A 16,272-nucleotide genomic window follows, 5' to 3' on the forward strand; every position below is an offset into this window, starting at 1 on the left:
GGGAATGGCTTCTCACAATACCCCTGAGTTCTGTACTATTATTATCTCAATTTTATTTTTGTTATTCAGTTATTTCAGTTGTGTCTGACTGTTTGTGACCTCATTTGGGGTTTTCTTGGCAGAGATACTGGAGTGGTTTGCCATTTCCTTTTCCAGCACATTTTACAGATGAGGAACTGAGGCAAACAGGGTTAAGTGACTTGCCTAGAGTCGCACAGCTAGTAAGTGTTTGAGGCTGGATTTGAACTCAGGAAGATGAGTCTTTCTGACTCCAGGCCCATCACTTTATCTACTGTGCCACCCCGTTGCCCAACAACTCCATTTTATACACAAAGTTAAGTGATTTGCTTAGGATAAGACAACTAATACATGTTTGTGGTGAGAGTTGAAATGAGGTCTTCCTACCTCCAAGTCCATCCCTCTATCATTCCCCAAATTCTGATTGCTCCCAGACCAAGGAAGAAAACCTTGCTCCTCTTCTGTCATCTTCCATCCCATATGCAATCCATGATATCTGGGGTTTTGCTGTAGCCTTATCTCTGTTTTCTCTGTGTACCTTTTATTTGCGAATGAACAGAGCTAGGACTGGAATGAGTAGACTGGTTGTCTGGGGGAATCTAGGAAAAGAGAGACGAAAATACCCAGACTAGAAAGAGGAGCTCTGTAGAAGCTAGGGATACCATGCTTAACTGGTTCCACAAAACCAATGTTACTGAAGATAGTGAGTGCCATGGGCACAAGGTTATAAATGGGATATACTTTTTCTGGAGAAGGAGGGCCAGGAGATGGATATAGTAGGCTTGAGGAGGGAGAGTCACACAGGAAACATATTAGACTTGTCCTGGGCACAGGTGATAGTCTAGGGCTCAGTACTTCAAAACCAGGGTGAAGAAAGCTGGAGTGTAGTGCAGCCTGCCAAGAGTGCTGGGACAGGGTCAGGGTAGAGGGATGGGGTCCAGGGAGACTGGAAGGGTCAGTGGTGTGGGAGATGATAAAGCTAAGAGAAACATCGAGGTTGAGTATGAGGATGAGAGTTTAGCATGGACAGAGCGAGTGAAAGAATAATTAGATGGGGATCAAGCTGGAGGCCATTGGAGAAACTATCAACCGTGACAACCAGGTTTTGAAACATTAAGCTGGGATTTTGCCACAGCATGTTAACAGACATCAGGAGACCAATGCCTGAGGACAAGAACTATGGACAGCTCCTTGCACATGTTGGGTGATAAGAAGAAATTTCTTCATGGTAGTGGTTATAGCAGACAGAACTACTTTCTCATGATTTTGGCAGTTTTGGGAAAACGCTGACGTGGACCTGGGATGAAAGTAAAACAAGGCAACAATTATAATGCCAAATTTTTTGGATATTTATGGACAAATTGGCTTTATGGTGTGCTGCTATTGGATAACTTGATACTGAAGCGGGATTTGGGAGTAAGGGTCATAGTTTTACTTCCCAAATCCAAAAAGAAAGAGCTATCATTCTTTGGATGATGTCAATAGACATGAAAGTGAAGGAAAGACATATAAATAAGAAAGGGACCTTAGAGGTCATTGAGTCCACTCTCCTCCACCATGAAACTCAGTAAGGTAAGGAAACTCATTCCTGGAGAGTCAGTGATTTGCCCAAGGTCCTTCAGAGAGTCCATGCTGAGGTGGCATTTGAATTTGGGTCCTCACACTCAAATCCAGTTCTCTCTGTACTCCACCATGATTCCTGGAGATAGGAGTCATTTTTGCCATAGTGAAATATTGTAGCTGAGCTGCCATCCTCAGATACTAAGTTTGGTTTCTCTTACTCAAGGTACTCTGAACCTGGCATCCCAAATTCTGGCCTTGTATAGAACACAGGCATTTTAAAAAAGGACCAAAGGAAAGAATTCTGTAGCAGCTAGGTATACAGTGGTTAAAGTGCTGGATTTGAAATCAGGAAGGCTTGAATTCAGACTTCAGGCACTTACTAGGGATGTGATCTTGGGCAAGTCACATAATCTCTCTCAGTCTCATTTTCCCTATCTATAAAACAGGGATAATCATATCATCTTCCTCTCAGAGTGGTGAGGATCAAATGTGGTAATATGTGTAACACAAAACCTTTTTCAAAGGTATATTTACTCCCAAAGGTATAATCACAAATGTACACATTTACTCCTCCAACATGTGGGTGGTATAATCCTCTTTCCTTCTTGGATCACCTCAGTCTCTGGGGGGGGCAAAGGAGGTTGGGTCATAGTTTAGTTGGTTCTCATAGAGCTCAGTCTCAGTTCCAAGATCAAAATCCTCCTTGGGCCAGGCTCCCTGGCCTCTCAGAGCTTCCATACTGAGCTGGCTGGCTGTACAAGCCGGCCTGCAGTCCTGGCTCTAAGGTCACCAGAGCTCCAATTCCCAGTCCCATTAGGATCATTTTTAGGACCTGAAACTGAGAAGCACAAACAGAACAGAAACAAACACCATCAAGCCCATTTCTCTGAATCTTTCCTCTCTCACCAATCAGTTCATCGGGTCCACGCTGGGCAAAAAAGAACACAGTAGGGTATGGCAGAAAATAGTGCAGCCAAAAATATGGTAGAAAAGAGAGTGGACAGTTCAGTCTCACCAGTTTTAAAGACTCAAGGATCCAATCAAGGGAGGCTACCCCCACCCATATGGTAGAGGATGCAGCAGATTCCATGTTAGAATTAGACATGCCCCCGAAAGTTCAGGTTACATATGGAAATACAATCTGCAAACTTTAAAGTGCCATTCATACACTCCCTATTATTTCTATTTTCCCAGGTGTTATGTACAAGAACTTAACACTTGGTGCATTAATTATAATAATAAACAGAAATCAATACTGTAATAATTCCTTGTTGAAGTTGATTTACAAAACTGTCATAAACTTATAATAGTAGAACAAGAAAGTCGTTGAAATCTTGACTTAAAGAACTGAATGAATGTTTGTTGGTGTATATGAAAGTTATCCTCTACAAAGTTCTACTCTAATGCCTTATTGCAGTATGGAGGTTAACCTGAGTCCTTGACAACTATGCCAAGGACACAAACTCTGGAAAATCCTACTCTACCACCCTCTCTTAGCTCACTCTCCCAAGTCCCATGTACATTGGAAGTCCCTAGTTACTCTCCTCAAGATTTTAGGGATAACCTGAGTGACTAGGAATTTCTAGTACCTTTGCCCATGGTTCCCCCTCGACTACGCTTCTCATTGTCAATCAGCAAGAGTTAAATTAGTTTTTTTAAAGAGTATTTACAAAGATTTAGTAAAGATATTTTCACAGAAATATCACCACAAACCAGTAGTCAAGCTAAATATTCCTAGTTTGTTACTAATCCTCATATGACACAGACTCAGGTCTTCTCACCATCCTGATTTCCCTGCTTTGGACACTCTTTGGGTTATAGATATTGTGGAAAATATTATACTATTTTATATCATTTCTAATTCTCACCCGGACCCAGAGCCTGAATTAATGAGTAACTGGATGAAGATCCAGGACCTGGGCTTCTTTGTTCTCTCTAAAAGTTTGCTCAGGTAATACCCTTACCTCTGTCAACAAGGCCAGATCATTAAGGACATTACCCTAACCCCAAGAGAGATTACCTTGCTTAATATTCTACAGGTATATACTATGTTATGGAATGTAATGAGACACAGAGACGCTGGGCTGTAGTTTCAACTGACTTTTGTCAACATCCTTTACAACTCTATTCCATTAAGGAAAATCCTCTTCTTGTATCATGGTTAAACATACATGGGGGTCATAAAAATGAGGTCATACAGGCTTGCTAGCTCTGCTAAAATAACGTATATAAGTTTTCTCATTGCTTTGTTCAGGCAGCCAGAGTTTATACTCTGACTCCTTGTACGTACAAGTAAGCTAGCTCCGCTATGCTTTAAGGGAAAATAATAAACAACATGGATTTTTCTATCACCTAGCTCTGTTGTTTCCTTCAACCAAATTTTCAGGTTTAACAATATCTTTCTTAAACTATGGTGCCCAGAACAAAATGCAAAACTCTAGATGAGGTTTGACAAGGGGAGAGGATAATGGGCGGACCACCTCGGTCCCTATAATAGTCACCTGAGTGAATAAAAAAGGGAGGAAATCAGAGCAAAAGAGTCCAGGAGATTTAAAGAACTTGGCTACTGGTAGTATAAGCAGCATAAGTGTGGAACTGGGGAAGGGGAAGTTGTAGGAAGCTATATGGAGAAGAAAAGCTGTGAAAAGCTACATAGATTAGAGTGATTAGAAGCATATTCAGAGGCAACCAACAAAAGAAAAGGTCAAGTCTCTCAGAGTGAGATTGCTTGGGCCTATCAGGCATAAGGCATGTTGGGATAGATGGTATGTTGCCTAAATCCCTGGATTGTAGACCCCAAGTAATCCTTTATTTCCTTTGGAGCTTGAAATCTTTTCTTCTGAATACTGGAAGATGTTTGTTTACCGTCTTTTGTTTTAAAATTTGCTTTGTCTTTAAAATCAAGGGTTAACACCGGTAATTACTAGTTAGGGTTTTACTTATTAGAAATGCAGTTGGGAAAAAGCAACTGAGAACAGAAACATCCCCAGAGAAAATACAACAACAGATCAAACACTGAAATATTTTGTCATAAGTACTGTATCTGGGTTTAGGCCTGAAGCTGATAAAAAGATAAAGAGAATTACATATCTTTTGATACCATGTTCCACAATGGAAAAGGAACATTCATACTGAGAAAATCCATCTGGGTGACAAGCCAGCAGTGAGGGGAGGGGTACTATCAACTTCAACAATGCCATATAGGTAAACTATAGCCATGCCTGCCATTCACTTCCACTAGCTTAGCAATTTTGTCCAAAAAAGAGAAATAAGGTTAGTCTAGCATGATCTATTCTTGATGAAGCCACGCTGGCTTTTCATAACCATGCTTTCCTAGATAGATATTCACCAGCCAGCTCTTCCGTGGTCTATTCTAGAATTTTCGCAGGAATCAAAGGCAAGCTCATTGACATATAATTGGCAGACCTTATTTCTCTTCCTTTTCAAAGAATGTTGCCCTTCTCCAATCTTCCTTTTCCCATCATCTTTCAAATATCACTAACAGTGGCTCAGCAACCACATCTACCAGTATTTTCATGACCTGAGGATGGGCCAGGTAACTCAAATTCATTAACCTTAACTAGGTGCTCTATTACTATCTCCTTCCTTATCTTGGGTATCAGCTTCCTTTTAACCATTTTCATTCTTTCATTTATAATGTAAAGATCATTCTTCTTTTCAGAGAAAAAAGAAACAAAATGAGAACTGAGAGGATCTGCTTTCATTCTGTTGTCCATATCTTTGTTCTGTCCCCAGGAAAGGTCTTATTCCTTCTTGTGATCTTCATTTTTCTCCCAATATAGCTAAAAAAAAAGAAAGAAAAGAAAAATCAACCTTTTTTTGTTGTTCTTAGCTTCTTTTGACAGCTTCAAAAGCTCATTTAGCATTCCTGACAGTATTTTTTATATGTCCATGCTACACTCATATTCATTCTTTGTTATTTGGACTTCCTTGTTTCTTCTGTACATTTATTTTTAAAAATCTAAGTTGGTTGATGAGTTCCCTGTGCATCCATAATGCTCTCTTCACACAAATCCCATTCAGTTTTGGACAGTCTTCCATATTTTGTTTTTTAGTATCCCCCATTCCTCTTCCACTGACTTCCCTGAAGCAGTTCATTCCATAGGCTATTACTTATCTTTCCTTGGAAACCTTTGAAATCTACTTTCCCCCAAATCTAGGGCTCATGTTTAACTAGGCTGAGATAGCATCTTCTCTAGAACATACTCTAGTTGGGGTGGTCACTTCCCCCACAGGGTTCCCATCATTTTCATCCCCAGGAACTAGTGCTTCTCAGTTAATGAGAATAAGATTCATAAGATAGAATTCTCCCTTATTCATTCTTCCACCTTTTGAAGGATGAAATCACTGTTCCACTTATGGCAAGAAAAGAAATACAGAAGATGTCTGGTTATTTGAAGTCCCTCATCATTGTTACATAATACCTCTGTGTCAGGCTTGTGGTCTGTTTCCCAAATTCCTTATCTATTTTCTCTTTCTATCTCTGGATGTAAAGAAAACCGGAACTATAAAGGAAGACACAGCTAAATAGAAGGTCTCCTCACAAGTTGTCCTTTGAGAATGAAGGAATTGATGAAGTTGGTTTTATTGCATGCCCAAATTCAACAAGGAATATAATTTCATGGGACATTAGGTCATCTTGCATTGTAGTGCTTCTATTAAGTATTTTCGAAACAGATCAATTGTGACTTACATACCAACATCTGTGACATGACTGAAGAAGTGGAGAAGTTTTATGAAAATGATAAAATCAAAATATACTTTGACATTTAGTGACTTCAAAGAAAGAGCAGGAAGAGGTGGGGATGGTGGCAAAGATATTGGAAATCACAGATTAGGAAAGTGAAAGGAAAGAGCCCAAAGATTTTTCTAAACTTGTCTATTTTCATTGAGGTAACACTAGAGGTGTCCTGGAACCAGTTCTGTAGGCCCCAGGAGAGCCAATTGTGAAATTTTCAGCATGAGCATTTACATCTCAGAAATCAGCAAACATCATAACTTGATTTGTTTTGTTGCTCCTCTAAGCAGCTAGGTAGTGCAGTAGATAGAGCTCCTTCCCTGGAATTGGGAGAACCAGAGTTCAAATCTACCCTCAGATACATACTAGTTGTGTGACCCTGGGCAAGTCATTTAACCCTGTTTGCCTCAGTTCTTCATTTGTAAAATGAGCTGGAGAAGAAAATTACTCTAATGTCTTTGCCAAGAAAACTCCTAATAGAGGTATTACTGTAACTCAACAACAACTAAGCTTGAGAAAGTGATGGAGAAAATTTCAATAATGCAGATTAAATTTAAAAGTCTGTAATGTCTTTTTTTTTTCAGGGAGCAAGTTGTTAAATATTTACTAGCCTGCCCCTGGTTACTACCATCCTTCCAGGCTCTCAGGTTCACAAGTGCTGACCCCAAAACCAATTTGTTCCAAGAAAGAGACAAATGATTTAGGTCAGTTCCATATTTTAATTTCTCTCACAAGCTACAGTCCAGAACTGGGTTCCCCTAAGGGGGTCAGTCCAGAACTGGCTGGATTTGGGATTTGGGGGTACAGAGTTATATGCCCTTTGAAGAGTAGGTATTCCCAAGGGGTGCCAATCAACTCTGAGGTCAAAACACTGGTGGGTTATATTAAAATGAGAGTCTTGAGTATGTGACTTAGGTACAATACCTTTTCAATAGGGGCTTGGTATCACCCCAGCATCAGCCATCATTCTACCTCCAGACAGAGGCAATCCCTGTTCTATCAGACCACACACACACACACACACACACACACACACACACACGCAAAACACCATACCAGGCCATTCCCCGTCTTGGGCTATCTAAGCAGAAGATTCTGTCTGCCCCCAAGCCTGAGCAGATTAAGTCAATTCAGTTCTGGGTTGGAGTTTGACTAGGATAAGACTCAATGCAATCTCATTATCAGTAAAGTCCTTGTGGAGAACTTTAGAGAAGGGGGGTGCTGGGAGCTCTGTGTCTCCAAGACGCTGATTACCAAGAAAAATCACTTTTCATGCAAGGCATCCCTGCCGTATCATTTCCCTTTACTTCACCTATCCAATCAGTTGCCAGATCTTGTTTCTGCAAAAGCTCTTGCATATGTCACCTTCTGTCCACTCACACCATACTAGTTCACTCCCTCTTGACCTCTCTCTTAGACTATTATAATAACCTCTTAATTGGCTTCCTTGCCTCAATCCTCTCCCCTTTCTAATCAATCCTCTCCCCACAGTTGCCAAAGTGATATTCCTAAGGCATAGGTCTGACCACGTTCTTCCATTGCTCAAGAAGCTCCATTAACTTCCTATCATTGTCTCTAGGATCGAATACAAACTTATTTGGCTCCAGTCTACACTTCCAGCCTTACTTCCCTTCATACACTCTACAATCTAGCCAAACGGGCCAACTCTCTATTCCTATTCCTCATATATAACATCCTCTTTTCCATCCTAATGCCTTTGAACAGGCTGTCCCATACCTAGAATCCATTTTCTCTTTGCCTCTACTCCTTAGAACTCCTAGCTTCCAAGCTCAGCTCAAATGCTATCTAGCCTTTTTTGATCCTCCCAGCTGCTAGCACCTCTTTCCTCAGCCCACTGTGATGTACAAACAGTTCAAGAGACATAGTTTCTGGGTAATTAATCATTTTGTTAATCACTGCTGGTGGATAATTAATAAAAGGAGTCAGTGGCACTCTCAAATGCCAAAGACCCCTCATGGAACCCACTCAACCCTTGGAAGAGTGAGTATTCGTGAAAGTGGCAATCAACTCCGATTGGTTAACAAGTAATGAGAAAAAAAATATTCTAGTGAGAGGTGGACCCATTTTAATGAGGGTTGGGGCGGGGGGAGGGTGGGAGGGGGGGGCAGTGTGACTCTTATCACCCAGACTACTGCCAGCCTCAAGCAATCTAGACAGAGGATGTACCACCACCCCAGCCTGAGTAGAACACAATGGGCCAGAATTCACCTTACGTTAAATTCTTTGTAAGGTTCTCTAATTGGGTGGTGTTTCCCACCTAGGATCAGATAGCATGTATCCTGAGGATTTGGGCAATCTCATCCATCAACAGGGTCCTTCAGAGAGACTGAAGAACCCACAGGTTTCTCAAAAAAAATCCCGATCCTAATTCAATAATTGACTATTAATGTAAGAGAGAAATAACCATTTCTCTCACTACAAATTATCTGATATTCACAGGGTAGATACTTTGTATCCATTTGTATTTGTTTCCCCAATAGAATTTGAATTCTTTAAGGATAGTGACTATCATTTTGGCCTAGTATATTTCCAGTGTCTATCAAAGTACCCGATACATAGTAGGTACTTAATGAATGCTTGTGGACTGATTAATTTATTGTAAATTACATACAAGCCTTATGCCCCTATATTCTGAATTATTTCTTTGAGGGGATAATTCATAGGTACTGGATATGACAAGTATCTAATAAGATGAACAAAATTTTTTTTTTGAATTTGATTATATTTTTAAGAGACAGGAAATGACTCATTGCCAGTGTGGGAGTCATTCCTGAATCAGTTGTCTGTGTACAATCAGACCTCAAAGTTGTTAGAGCAAATATTGAAATTTATACAAAGCTAGAAGAATAAAAAAAATGAAAAAAAGATATGGCAATATTAATTAAATGTAATTAAAATAGCTCAATCCTGACCTGTTTAGATAACTTACTGATGAGGAAAAATGGATAAGAATAAGAATGATTGTGCTAAAAAGGAGACTAAAGGAGCCTAAAAATTATATTAGACAGCAAACACAGCTAACTTGCCAAGCAGAGATATATTATAGCCAAAGGCAACACTGGTATAAACACATTCGTAAAATCTTACAGAGAAGGATGATGGAAGACTACGGACAGTATTACCTCATAAAATAGAGAGAATCATTGGAGGATAAAACTAGGTAGAAAGAAAGCTTAGTGAGAGACACAACTAAACAAAGTCATCCTGATGTCATTTAATGGTAAAATAGGAAAGGAAAAAACCAGAAGAAAAATTAAAAATTTTTGCAAAGATTGTCATAACAATTTTTTTTCACAATTAATACAGTAAAGCAAACATACTTACCATACTGAGACTCACAGTTCTGGATGTGTTTATTGTGGAGATAGAAAAGGTACTTATAAAAAGCCCCTCTGTCCCACCCCATGAAGTCACTACACCTTGTTCCAAGAGATCCAAGGAAATCTGGGAGGAGGAAGGGGGGAAGCAGCCTTCTTCCATCCTCATATGACTCATCGCTGAGGGTTACGCACTGTGTAGTGATGAATTCTCTCATTGGCTGCTGAGCTGGAAAAGCTGATGTTGGAGGAACTTGCAGTGGGAGGTGGTTCCCAAATTGACTGCTGAGCTGAAATTCAATGGATATATAGGAGCAGTAACCTGCCCATGTGCCTCAGTCTTTTACCTTCCAGCTTCAAAGTGTGAAAATTATTCTGAGCATCCAGGAAAATAAGTTGAGGAAAGAGTGGCTGGCTGCTCTATCTCCAGCATGGCTCCATTCAGCCATGAGTACATGTCCCGTCGAGGTAGGCCTTTGCTTCTCTTTTGTGTTCCCTTTCTTAAAGTAGGAGACCTGTGACTTTCAAAAGGTACTGACAGTTTGCACTTACAATGATGGTGTCATTCTCTGGCTTCATGGTGCCATCAGTATCTATCAGCATAGACAGCAAATAACAACAGGTGAAGCATCTGCATTGGAGAGAAAGGATTCTCTCAGTTTGGCTGCTCTGCTGACAGGCTTTCACCAGCATTTGTTCAGTACAAAAATGAGGTGAGATATAAAAAGAGCTCATTAGACGTCTTGAAAACTCAACCATCCTAAGGAGGCTTGAATAGTAGTCTCCCATCCAATTCTTCCAACAGTTGTTTCAAGTTACCGAATTCTGTCCTAATCATTCTGTTGACATGCAATGTGATTCTTTTTATGGTAGTCTGAGGTATGGTCCTTTTAAATTACTGCCTCTTCCTTCATATGGAAAAGTCCAGTGCTAAAAGGTATATTTGTCTAGAAAAAATTTAAATGAATTAAATTAAAAATTAATTGGTAAAAGACACAAGATATTTCCCACTGTCATAGATGGCTAAAAGAAATAAGAAAAGATGTGTATATGACAAAACACAATTTTCAGATGGAATTTGAGCACTTTGGTACTGAAAATGAATGACGTCATAAATATAAACAAATCTTTTTGTGAAAGTTGTAGGGTGATGCATTATTTGTATGTGAATAATTTGATCATCTGAAGGAGGCAGAGAAAGAAGTTTTATTTGTAAAAAACTGGAGAAAATGTGGGTCTGAAGAAAAATAGTTTCAAGAACACAGAATGAAGTGGTAGACCATGTTCTGACTTCAAGCAGCAGGGCATTGCGGTCCTTCAGTTTATTCATATGTAACTATTTTAAGATCGAAGGGGATAAACCTAAAAAAACGGAAAAAGCATATCTACTTGGAGACTGACTAAATTGTGATTTAATAAAAACTGTTAGTTTCATAGGAGATATTCAATGAGTTGTGACCTTTTAAGTTAAAGGTGAATCCCTGAGTGCCAGGAGGCTCATATTTAAGCTATTGAAAGAGATGAAAAGCTGAAACTGAGGGTGAATAGTGAAGAACCTGATAAGTGAATATTGAAGAAGTATCAGGGGATCAAAAGCAGTTCTGCCAGAAGAGCGTGTCAACAAGGAGCTGCTGGAACACTCAGCTGATAGAAATACATGATTTTTGATTGGTTGGACAGAAAATCAACCTCAGTGGATTACTGGAGCTTCCATTCCAGGGATGCTCTTCAGAGCCAGGTAAGCTTAAGAAGTAAAGCCTCTCAGATGTGTGTGTGGCTCTCTGCTGCTCTCTCTGGTTTGAAAGGGAGGAGTAGAAAAGGGGAAAATAGGCTTTGTAGCTACTTTTTAGGAAGAGCAGCTGAGACTGGACTATGAAGAATCCCGGTGAGTGATGAGTTGGCCAAATTTGCTTGCCTTGCCTAGAGCCAACTTGAACTATTTTTCTGTGAACTCTGATTGCTACAATTTGATTAGACGATACAGTATCCTGATGAGTGAATAACTGGCTAGGTTTGGTTTGTAGTGACTAGACAGAACCAGTCTGATAAGCTTTATATTTTTGTGGCTTAAAGAAAATGTCTTTGCAAATTAGTAGTATAATACTTCTCAATGCTCTTTTAAGGGGAATTGTAAATTAAATAAATTTTTAAAAGTTGTAAATATGTTTGATTATAGAAAAGAGGATTTGCTCAGCTGGAAAATGGTGAGGACCAGCACAGTTTTGTGTGGCAGATGTTCCTGAATGAACTAATGACATATCAAAGCATAGTCCAGAGTTGTGAGTTACCCTGAGAACATGGGCTGACTTTTGTCCAGAATACATTTTCTTGTTGTATTTCTTGCTTTATATTTATTATCAGAGGATAGTTGAATGGGCTTATTTTTATCATCACATTTTCCAAGGAGTTCTGAATCTTATATACGTATGTATGCACACACATATGTGTGTATATAAACATATACATGTGTATATGTGTGTACACACACATACACATACATATGTAAGTAGTTATCCCTTCCACATCATAACTTTCCCCATCGTGGTTTCAAAATAGCACAGGTCAGCATAAGAAATTAAATGGGAATTTTAGGGGAGTTTTGCAAAAGCTGCAGGTGACGTGCAAAGGCCAGCAGATGACACAGAAAATGTTTAGGCACTCAGAAATGCATAAAATACATGTATAGTATTGTATAATATCAACATAGTTTCTCTTTTAATACTATAATAATTCAGACTTCTTCTCTGGTATGAAGGAAAGGAGGGCCAAAAAATGTTACCTGGATTTTCCGGATTGCGGAGGCAGTGTGCCCCTAACCCACTGAGATGTGGAAGGAATAACTGTGTGTGTGTGTGTGCGTGTGTGTGTGTGTGTGTGTTTATGTATATGTATATGGATATATGGATATATGGATGTATGGATATATGAATATATGGATATACACATTGTTCTTGCTGTTGTTTTTCTAACAACAGCAAAAACCTGTAAGGAGGCATTTTGTTCTACTAAGTAGAATGCCTCTGTGTGTGTGTGTGTGTGTGTATGTGATCAAAAAACAATAAACATAATGGGATTTTATATTCCCTGCATCTTTCAGTCAATTGTGAGATGGTAAAGATGTTCTCATTTGTTGACATTGTTCACTGAAGCATGCTTGTTCTTCATTTGTACCCTTGTTGAAGATGCCCTCAATTCATTTATTAGCCTTATGAAGAATTTTGACATTAATAAAGCTTAAAATTTTTTCTATGCCTTTGATATCCTCCCTTCCTTCAGATATGTTGTATATTGTCCCAACAATACCCTCATAATTGTATTACCTCTACCATGGATCTCCTCTACATACACTTGATTTCTACTCAGCTGCTTTTTTAATAGTTGTTCTCCTAAGTGACATGTTTTGCCTCCTCTCTAAGTACCCCAGGAACTGGATGTTATGGTCCAAGTATGGTGGTTCCATTGTCCTTGATGGAGAAAAAAGCATATTGCTGAAATGATTTTTGGCAAATTTTTTCCATTTTTCTTCTGTTTGCAGTCTTCTTTTAGTTTTTATCCCTGAATGCCCTTGATATGACTTTGCTTAGTTGGTTATCTTGCCAAGCTTTCTTTAAAATGGTTTTATCCTCCATTACTTCTCTCTGCTTTATGAAATGATATTTCTCATAATTGTCCATCATTCTTTTTCATAAGATTTTACAGACGGGTTTATATTATAACCCAGTGTTGCCTTTGGCAGGCATCTCTTTCCATTTGGCAAGTAAGTCTAATTTATTCTGACTAAAGTGCTTTCTGGGCTCTTTTAGTCTCCTTGTTGTAGCAATTAATTTACACTGGTATAATTTCTGAATGAAATTATTACTGCGCCATGAGAAAAATAAAAGTGGACAGCCTACGTTTTTTCATGGCTATTTTTGTGATGTCAAGAGAAATCAAGGCAGTCCCCTAATCCAGTAGACCTCCTGTGAGAAACTTGTGAGAGAGAATATTGATGAGGATGGGCTGTGATTTACGTCCAAATATATCTCTTTGAATATGAAAGTTATTTGTGAAGTTATCTTAACTGAGTTACCCAGTTGCCAGGAAATAGTTCAAAGCCTAGAGGATCATACTCACAGCAAGGATCATACTCAGATGAGTAAAGTAAAGGCTTCCACCTTTCCACTGCTGCCCAGAGTTGACAGAGTGTCTCACCAAAGACATAGAGACAACTCCCAACCAAGGACATTATCATAATTCACATTTATTAGCTATGTGACTCTGGACAAGTGACTTAATCTCTGTCTGCCTCAGTTTCCTCATCTATAAGATGGGGATAGTAATAGTATCTACCTCCCGGGGTTGTTATGAAGATCAAATGAGATAATGTTTGTAAAGTGCTTTGTAAACATTAAAGACACTATATAAACGCTATTATAATTATTATTATATTGCAATTTGATTTTTACAAAGTTTTTTACATATATTATCTCAGTTAAAACTTATAGCAACCCTATGGGGTCTTGCAAATATGAAAATCTTCATTTACCAAGAAATAACTAAAGTTCAGAGAGTTGATCATGGTTGCACAGCTAAGCATTAAGTACAAGATTTGAATTCAGGTCTCTCCTAACTCCAAGTCTAGCCCTCTTTCTACTACTTTTGTTGCTTCTCTTTTATATCAAAGATGAAGAAAGGAAGCTATCCCTCTCCCTGCCAACCCCCCCCTCCAATGAAATCACACCTTTTCCCCATAAAAAAAGGGTAATCTAAACTTTAAAGAAGGCTGAGAGAGGGAAGGGAGGGATGATTGTGCCAGCTTCAAGCAATACCCACTGAGACTTTTTTTTTTTAATAAAAAACTCCTGTGAAGGTGTCAGGTTCTCTGAGGGATAGAAATTCTATCCTCCCTCTCCTTCTCCAAGGTGCCTTTCTCAGTAATTCTGGATTAAGTATGTACAAAGGTTTGTGTGTACACATGAATGGCAGTGCGGTTGTGTGAGTCCACATCAGGGAAGGTGATCTACAAACCATCTATTTTAGCCCCTTCATTTTGCACATAGTGAAGCTGAGGACCCTAGAGACACTAGATGACTTGCCAAAACTCATCCAGGTAGCAAATTTTAGAGCTGTGATTCCAACACAGGTCCTTGAACTTTCAATCCATTGCTCCTTGCGCTCCACGGGGAGGCCATATTGATTATACTAGATCAGTGAAGATTCACTTTGACTTTACCTGCTCCTTCCTCTGATCTCATACAATCAGCAGCATTGCCATAATTTGGGATATTGATTTGGCACAAATTTTCTTGAGAAATTGGGGAAGAGGAAGGAGTATTTTCCCTGCAGAGGTGGGAACACAACCTTGATATAACTGATTTGGCAAATATTCATTGAATGCTGATTATATCTAGGCACTATATAGGACACAAAGTTATATATGACCAGTCAGTGTCTTCAAGGAACATAAAAATATTCCAAGGATATGTAGTTTCATTGGTGTGAGTAGTTCTTCCATTGACTCAAAGTGCAACCCTCTTTAATTTAGAGTAGAGAATAGTTCTAGACAAAACAATTCATTGCCCTATTTCAACCTGAGCTTAGTCTTTTTCATCGATCCATGTAAGTATTTGAATTTTTGACTGATTATGTTTGTTCTTTGTTATTGGGTGCTGAGTGGAGAAATAAACCCTCTGGATTTGAAGTAAGAGCTGACTTCTCAAATCTAAGCATTTCTTCCATTTTCCTTGCAGTCTTAACTGTGCCACAAGAGAGAACAGGTATATGTTCGGCTTGTTGTCTTATGGGAACTAAAACATTTTGTTTATTTAATTGGCTTCATATAGTGCCTAAGACATTCTTCTCCCATACACTCCTCCATCACATTCCAACTCATCCCATTCCATCTCAGCTTACCCAGCCATTTGACTTGCTTAGTACATAGGTTATCTTCAGAGATGTTTTTGATAGTGGTGATAATGATGATTTTCTGTGTTTTATAAGCCCCAAGAGAATTTAGCAGCTCGCTCTGCTAAAGTCACCTTGTCCCAGATTGCTCCCTGGAAATCTGGCTGAGTGGACTGGAGTGAGGCCAATGACTTTTCCACTCCTATCCAACCTTCTTTAATATTACTTCAGGATCCAGTTCTAATTTTACTTTGAGTTACTCCAGTCTCAACAGCTCTTAGCAGATTAGGGCAATTTCAGAGCTGTCTGCCATTGAGTAATTCCTTTTACGCCTTTTTTTGTATACTGCCTTCAACTTGTCTTTTATTTTTCTGACTTAAAACTTACTATCAGCACAAACTGTCTTGCTTGTCCCCATTTTTGAAGTGCCTGCTTGGTTTGGAAGCATCCTACAAGCTGAGGAGAGACCCAGACCAGTTTGTGCCAATTCCCCAGGACTATACAAAGTTGCTCATCAGTGGAGAAACAAGTTCTTTGGAGGCTCCCCCAACCCTGCTGTTGGTGAGAGAGAATTCCTTTCATTCTTATATATGTCTCTGATAGTAAAGAGATTTCCCTGTTTTAGACCCTCTACAAGTTAGCTGGGTATAATATCACTCCAAAGTCTCCCTGCCTGACATTGTCTTTTGGTTGGTATTTTTATTCCAGATA

This window comes from Trichosurus vulpecula, chromosome 8 (assembly GCF_011100635.1).
Source record: "Trichosurus vulpecula isolate mTriVul1 chromosome 8, mTriVul1.pri, whole genome shotgun sequence".
NCBI classification, from domain to species: domain Eukaryota; kingdom Metazoa; phylum Chordata; class Mammalia; order Diprotodontia; family Phalangeridae; genus Trichosurus; species Trichosurus vulpecula.